The 6,524-nt window shown below is 39.0% G+C and overlaps 1 long non-coding RNA gene across 2 annotated transcripts in view; it reads left to right on the top strand.

Moving 5' to 3' along the window:
* Positions 1 to 6,254, top strand: part of LOC111964377 (uncharacterized) — a 55,226-nt gene extending 48,972 nt beyond the window's left edge. For both annotated transcript variants that reach the window (XR_011479949.1, XR_002877373.2), the window contains 2 exons: positions 3,529 to 3,626; positions 5,889 to 6,254. This is a non-coding gene — a long non-coding RNA (uncharacterized lncRNA). The remainder of the gene's footprint in view (positions 1 to 3,528; positions 3,627 to 5,888) is intronic.
* The last annotated feature ends 270 nt before the right edge of the window (positions 6,255 to 6,524 follow it).

The following is a 6,524-nucleotide window of genomic DNA, read 5'->3' as shown; positions in this document are numbered from 1 at the left end:
AAGGGCGTGGTGATTAGCCAGTAAGAGGCGGTGGGTGTCTGAGTGGCTATTCATTGGTGTATGTAGCTGGGTCACTGGTCGTGGTGTGAGTGTGGAGCGGTTCCGCGGTGGTGACAGGTGACGAAGGAGAAAAACCCACGGTGGGTGGTGTGGGTGCTCTGTAAGGCTGGTAACTCTATTTTTGTGAGAGTGGGTGGGTGGTAGTGGTGTGTATGGGTGTTGGTGGGGATGTGTCCTAGGAGTATATTGAATTAAGTAGTCTGTGGCATTCTAGACTGAATGTAATGCACGTGTCGCTCTGTATCCCCGGAGTAGAGAGGTGTGTGTGTTGTGTCTCTGAAGCGTTCAAATCCAAGAGAGGCATTGTGGGTGATGGTGTGCAGCGTTAAGTGGTCGTAAGGGGGGGGGGTGTAGTGATCGGACTTTCTTGCGGGTGGTGTGGTGTGTTGGTGTTTTCAGATAATCACATAATTATTGACCTGATTCTAGGAACTTTAGAAATGTATTCTTGACAATAAATTTGTGGTCCGATCTCTTGTCATGGCCACAGACCACGTGGTGTAGCAGGAAATTCAGATCGCTGGCATCCCCTTACGGAAAAAACCACATGATTTTATATGGTTTTCAGAACACATCATGTGACATTTCAGATGTGAAAATGGTTTTTGGAACACATCACGGGACATTTCACATGTGAAAACATTTGATTGCATGAAATTCATGTGGTTTTTCCTAAGGTGAGGACAATGTTAGGATGTTTTAAGAATTTCTCAAAACATTGGTTCTACCAGTCGTCAGGACGTCATGGGAGGTCCTTAATGGTCTCAATCCATCCAAACCATTATAAAAAAGTAATGAAATGTTGTTTTAAAGTTAGAGGCTCACTGTTCAGCTAAAGTATGACCCCACATGGGATTTGAACTCACAATCTCAAGTGCACTGTACTTTCTTCTGCACCACAAAGTCTATAGCATTCTATACACATTCATTACATATAATACATCTCTGCACTTCGCAAAAGAGTGGCATTTATATATTTTTAAATGTACTAGGTAAGTCAGTTAGAGCAAATTCTTATTTACAATGACGGCCTACACCGGCACACCCAGACGACATGGGCCAATTGTGCGCCGCCCTATGGACTCCCATCATGGCCTGTTGTGATACAGCCTGGAATTGAACAGGGTGTCTGTTGTGATGCCTCTAGCACTGAGATGCAGTGCTTAGACCGCTGCCGCCATCGGAGCCGTCTGTGCTGCTATTTTAGTTATCAATTAATCTGACTATTCTGTCATCATTGATTATTTCCTTATTTCAGCAATTTGAAGATTTCTGTATAGTTTCTAATATGTTAGGGCATAATATTCTGTACAGTTGTCTTAATGATGGTGGGCATATATTCTTATAGTTGTTAATGATGTGGGGAATAATATTCTGTTATAGTTGTTAATGATGGTGGGGCATAATATTCTATATGTTGTCTAATGATGGTGGGCATAATATTCTGTTATAGTGTCTAATGATGGTGGGGCATAATATTTGTATAGTTGTCTAATGATGGTGGGATAATATTCTGTATAGTTGTCTAATGATGGTGGGGCATAATATTCTGATATAGGTGTAATGATGGTGGGGCATAATATTTCTGTATAGTTGTCTAATGATGGTGGGCATAAATCTGTATAGTTGTCTAGTATGTTTGGGCATAATATTACTGTATATTTGTCTAATGTGGTGTGGCATAATATTCTGTACAGTTGTCTAATGATGGTGGGGCATAATATTCTGTATAGTTGTCTAGTGATGGTGGGGCATAAATTCTCTATAGTTGTCTAATGATGGTGGGGCATATATTCTGTTTCAATGTTTATGCCTCAATCACTTTGAAAAAATATATATTTATCTTGAATTTATTTTGAACAAATTTGAGATTCACTTTGAAGTCCAAAGTGTAGAATTCAGGGAAATCTGTTGTGACAAAGACATAGTGTGTTACGGTGTAGTGCAGGATGAAATTCTGTGAACCAATAGGTTGTGAGTTCAAAAACCAGTGAGCAGGTTGTATAACGTATTACTATGAAATCATGTGTTTTCCTATAAGGACTGTTAATTGTCTATTGAATATGTTGATTGTTCCCATTTGTGTTTTTCTATCAGAATAATGATGAAGATCCAGAGGAACCATGGAGGTAAAATGACACACACCACTGTGGCCTTTATTTGATCATTTTATATAATGCCTGTTTTACATATTCGGGGGGTTTTAAAGGGCAATTCCACCAAAGTAATGCATGTCTATTGACTGTTCAGTGATGAGCAAAATGGGACACTGAGCAAAGATCATACACCAGACATAACCTCTGTGGTTAATGGTAATAGTCAGAGCATGTAGCATGTCTTGGGGGTATGATCTTTGACCCTCTGTAACATTCTCACTCATCATAATTCACAATTCATTCAGGATTATCTCTAATCTTAAAAAAAAAAGAAAACGTTTTTAATAACAACAAATCAATACAGGAAGTACATGTGGGAACACAAGTATATATAAAAAACATACAAAGGACAATTGGGCTAGGGGGTACAATATCACATTACACAAGGACCTTAAGGGACATACATACACTTAGAATTCTAACAGATTTTTTGTTAGTAAGAAAATGTGGTGTTTTGTTTGTAAGATATTATTTCGGAAACAATATTCTAAAAACAAAGAAACCAACTAGCTGCAACATGAAGTTAAGGCCACCAAAAGTAGAGAATACATGATGAGGAATAAAATTACACATAGAAGTGGGTCTTCTTAGGAATTGTTTTATCCAATTGATCTTAAAAGTATTATTTAAGGCAGTAAAGTCCAGAAAATTCAGCCCACCATACTCATAAGTGTTCAATACAACAGTTGTCCTAATGTAATTGGTATGGTTCCTCCACAGAAAGTTGAAAAGCATATTTTCTATCTCCTTGCTTATTTTACCGTCGAGATATAAAGATAGAGCGCCATATGTTAGTCGAGAGATACCTCCAGCCTTGGTTATTAGGACTCTTCCTTTTAAAGGGAAGTCCCTCTGTAGCCATTGATTTAGCTTCTTCTGTTTTTTTTAAATAATTGGGTTAAAATTTAGTAAGCCTCTAGACTTCTGATCCTTAGTAAGGGTGTGCCTGGAGTGATGGTCTACAACAAGTGGGCCTGTCCCATACATATACAGCCTACTGTAAGAAACACATTGTTTCATTATATTTTCCATCCATTCCCCTGGTCTAAGATAAAAAAAATAAAGGCATTATCACACATTCATATCTTTCCCCACTTATAGCTTTACTAGGTGGTTCATTCGTATCCCCATTAGCTTTTGCCGAACAGCAGCTTTTGRGTGTCATTTCACAGTCCCTATTGTGCAATGAGATGTTGRTTTCTAWGTTTTTTAAAGGTAATTTGCTTTAGTAATTGGAGATGGAAGGGAGTTCCGTGTGATCATGGGCTCTGTATAATACTGTGCGTCCCTGTGACTTCTTGACTGTTTGCAGGTTCAGTGTGATAACAACCCGCTGGGTAATGTTAGAGTGGTGGTCTACATCCTGTGCACATGTCCCATAAACTAGACACCTCTTCATGGAGAGAGGAGGTATGACCATGTTAACACCTCTCTGGTTTAGGAGGGAGCTGGGAGAAACCTCTCACTCAGCTGTAGGAATCTACCTATCACTGAAAAAACACATGAATTTTAAGCGATAACATGAAAACGTGATCTTGTGGGATCTCATTTGATCACTTGATTTTATGGGGTTACGTGTAAAATAATCCCCCTGNGTTACACAATACATGTATGTTTTGTTCGATAAAGTTCATATTTATATCCAAAAATCTCAGTTTGTTATGTTCAGTAATGTTTTGCCTCAAACATCCATTGATTTTGCAGGGAGCCACATCAATTTACAGAAATACTCATCATAAACGTTGAGTGTTGTACGGTTACAGTACAGTGTTTTTCCTTGGTTTGTCAGGGAAGTGACTATTACAACGACAGTGACCAGCTATAACTGAAATAGTGAACGGCTCTTTGGTATAACATGCACTTATTACAGTCAGCCTTTAACAAGGCTGGAGAACTGCCACTCTACAACCTTATTGTTTATGAACAGAATACAATTGAGCACATTCACTGGGATGGCATCCCCTCTCTTGGGAGACCAAAAAGAGCTACAAGTAGCTGAAAGCCACACCTTCAATATTCTGATAGGCTGCCACTGCTACGGTATGCTGCTAATTAGCAAGTAATGTTGCATGCTGTCAACAGAAGACTCAGGGAAGGCACAGTAGTTTACCTGCATGTATTGCTTGAGTCAGCAAGACGCCTGTAGGTTAAAACCTCTTTGGGCTTGGGGGCACTATTTTCACGTTCGGATGAAAAGCGTGCCCAGAGTAAACTGCCTGCTACTCAGGCCCAGAAGCTAAGATATGCATATTATTCGTAGATTTGGATAGAAATCACTCTGAAGTTTCTACAGCTGTTTGAATGATGTCTGTGAGTATAACAGAATTCATATGGCAGGCAGAAACCTGAGAAAAAATCCAACCAGGAAGTGGGAAATCTAAGGTTTGTAGGTTTTCAAGTCTTTGCCTATCCAAGATACAGTGTAAATTTGGTCCGATTGCACTTCCTAAGGCTTTCACTAGATGTCAACAGTCTTTAGAACCTTGTTTCAGGCTTCTACTGTGAAGGGGGAGCGAAAAGAGCTGTTTGACTAAGGGGTCTGGCAGAATGCCATGAGCTAAATCATGTGCGCGGCCGTGAGAGCGAGCTCTGTTCCTTTTCATTTCTAAAGACAAAGGAATTGTCCGGTTGAAACATTATTGAAGATTTATGATAACAATATCCTAAAGATTGATTCTATACATCGTTTGACATGTTTCTACGAACTGTAATGGAACTGTTTTGACTTTTCGTCTGGACTTGCCCGCGCCTTGTGAATTTCGATTGGTGAACTAAACGCGCTAACAAAAAGGAGGTATTTGGACATAAGGATGAACTTTATCGAACAAACAAACATTTATTGTGGAACTGGGATTCCTGGGAGTGCATTTCGATTAAGATCATCAAAGGTAAGTGAATATTTAAAATGCTATTTCGGACGTTTGTTGACTCCACAACATGGCGGTTATCTGTATGGCTTGTTTTGGTGCCTGAGTGCTGTACTAAGATTATTGCATGGTGTGCTTTTGCCATAAAGCTTTTTTGAAATCAGACACAGCAGTTGCATTAAGGAGAAGTGTATCTATAATTCTATGTAAAACACTTGTTGTCTAGTGATGGTGGGGCATAATATTCTGTATAGTTGTCTAGCGATGGTGGGGCATAATATTCTGTATAGTTGTCTATGTCTAATGATGGTGGGGCATAATATTCTGTATAGTTGTCAATGATGTGGGGGCATAATATTCTGTATAGTTGTCTAATGATGGTGGGGCATAAATATTCTGTATAGTTGTCTAGTGATGTGGGGCATAATATTCTGTATAGTTGTCTAATGGATGGTGGGGCATAATATTCTGTATAGTTGTCTAGTGATGGTGGGCATACTATTCTGTATAGTTGTCTAATGATTGTGGGGCTATATTTATCTTGAATTTATTTTGAACGAATCTGAGATTCCCTTTGAAGTCCAAAGTGTAGGAAACAGGTAAACATTGTTATTGACACAGACATGGTGGTGTAAAGGTGTAGTGGCAAGATTGAAATGCTGTGAACCAATAGGTTGTGAGTTCAAACCCAGGTTGAGGACAGGTTGAATAATAATTATTGTGAAATCATGTTTTTTTTCTATAAGGATGTTTAATTGTCTATTGAATTATGTTGATTGTTTCCCATTTGTGTTTTTCTATTCAGATTAACGATGAAGGGGAACCAATGGAGATCAACTGAAACACACTGGTGTGCCTTATTTTATCATTTAATACAATGCCTGTTTTATATATTTGGGGGGTTTTAAAAGGCAATTCCACCAAAGTAATGCATGTCTATTGACTGTTCAGTGATGAGCAAAATGGAAACTGAAGCAAAGATCATACACCAAGATATAACCTCTGTGGTTAATGGTAATAGTCAGAGATTAGCATGTCTTGGGGGTATGATCTTTGACCCTCTGTAACATTCTCACTCATCATAATTCATAATTCATTCGGTATTATCCCTAATCATTGTAGCACCCACATTGTCACTGTTTTTGATGGTAAAATAAAAATTTCAGTCTGATATGAGTTTCAATAAACACACATCATTTGCACTATAGAGTTCTTTAAAAAAAATGTTTTACTGACCAATTCTTTTAATAATTAAATATACTGCGCTAGCTAGTAAGTAGCAGGCACTGCAAGAAGCCCCTGGAGTGACACGGTGTCCGCTGTGATTGGTCGAGATATCACAACGCGGTGGACTGCTCATGTCCCTTGACCCCACCCCTACAGCACCGGTTAGATGTAAATGTCATCACTCAGAAAAACGCCTGTCACTCAGTCCTGCCGC

The sequence above is a fragment of the Salvelinus sp. IW2-2015 genome, linkage group LG5 (assembly GCF_002910315.2).
Source record: "Salvelinus sp. IW2-2015 linkage group LG5, ASM291031v2, whole genome shotgun sequence".
NCBI lineage: Eukaryota > Metazoa > Chordata > Actinopteri > Salmoniformes > Salmonidae > Salvelinus > Salvelinus sp. IW2-2015.
The sequence above is the reverse complement of the archived record's forward strand: the minus strand, read 5'-3'. Positions and strand labels throughout refer to the sequence as shown.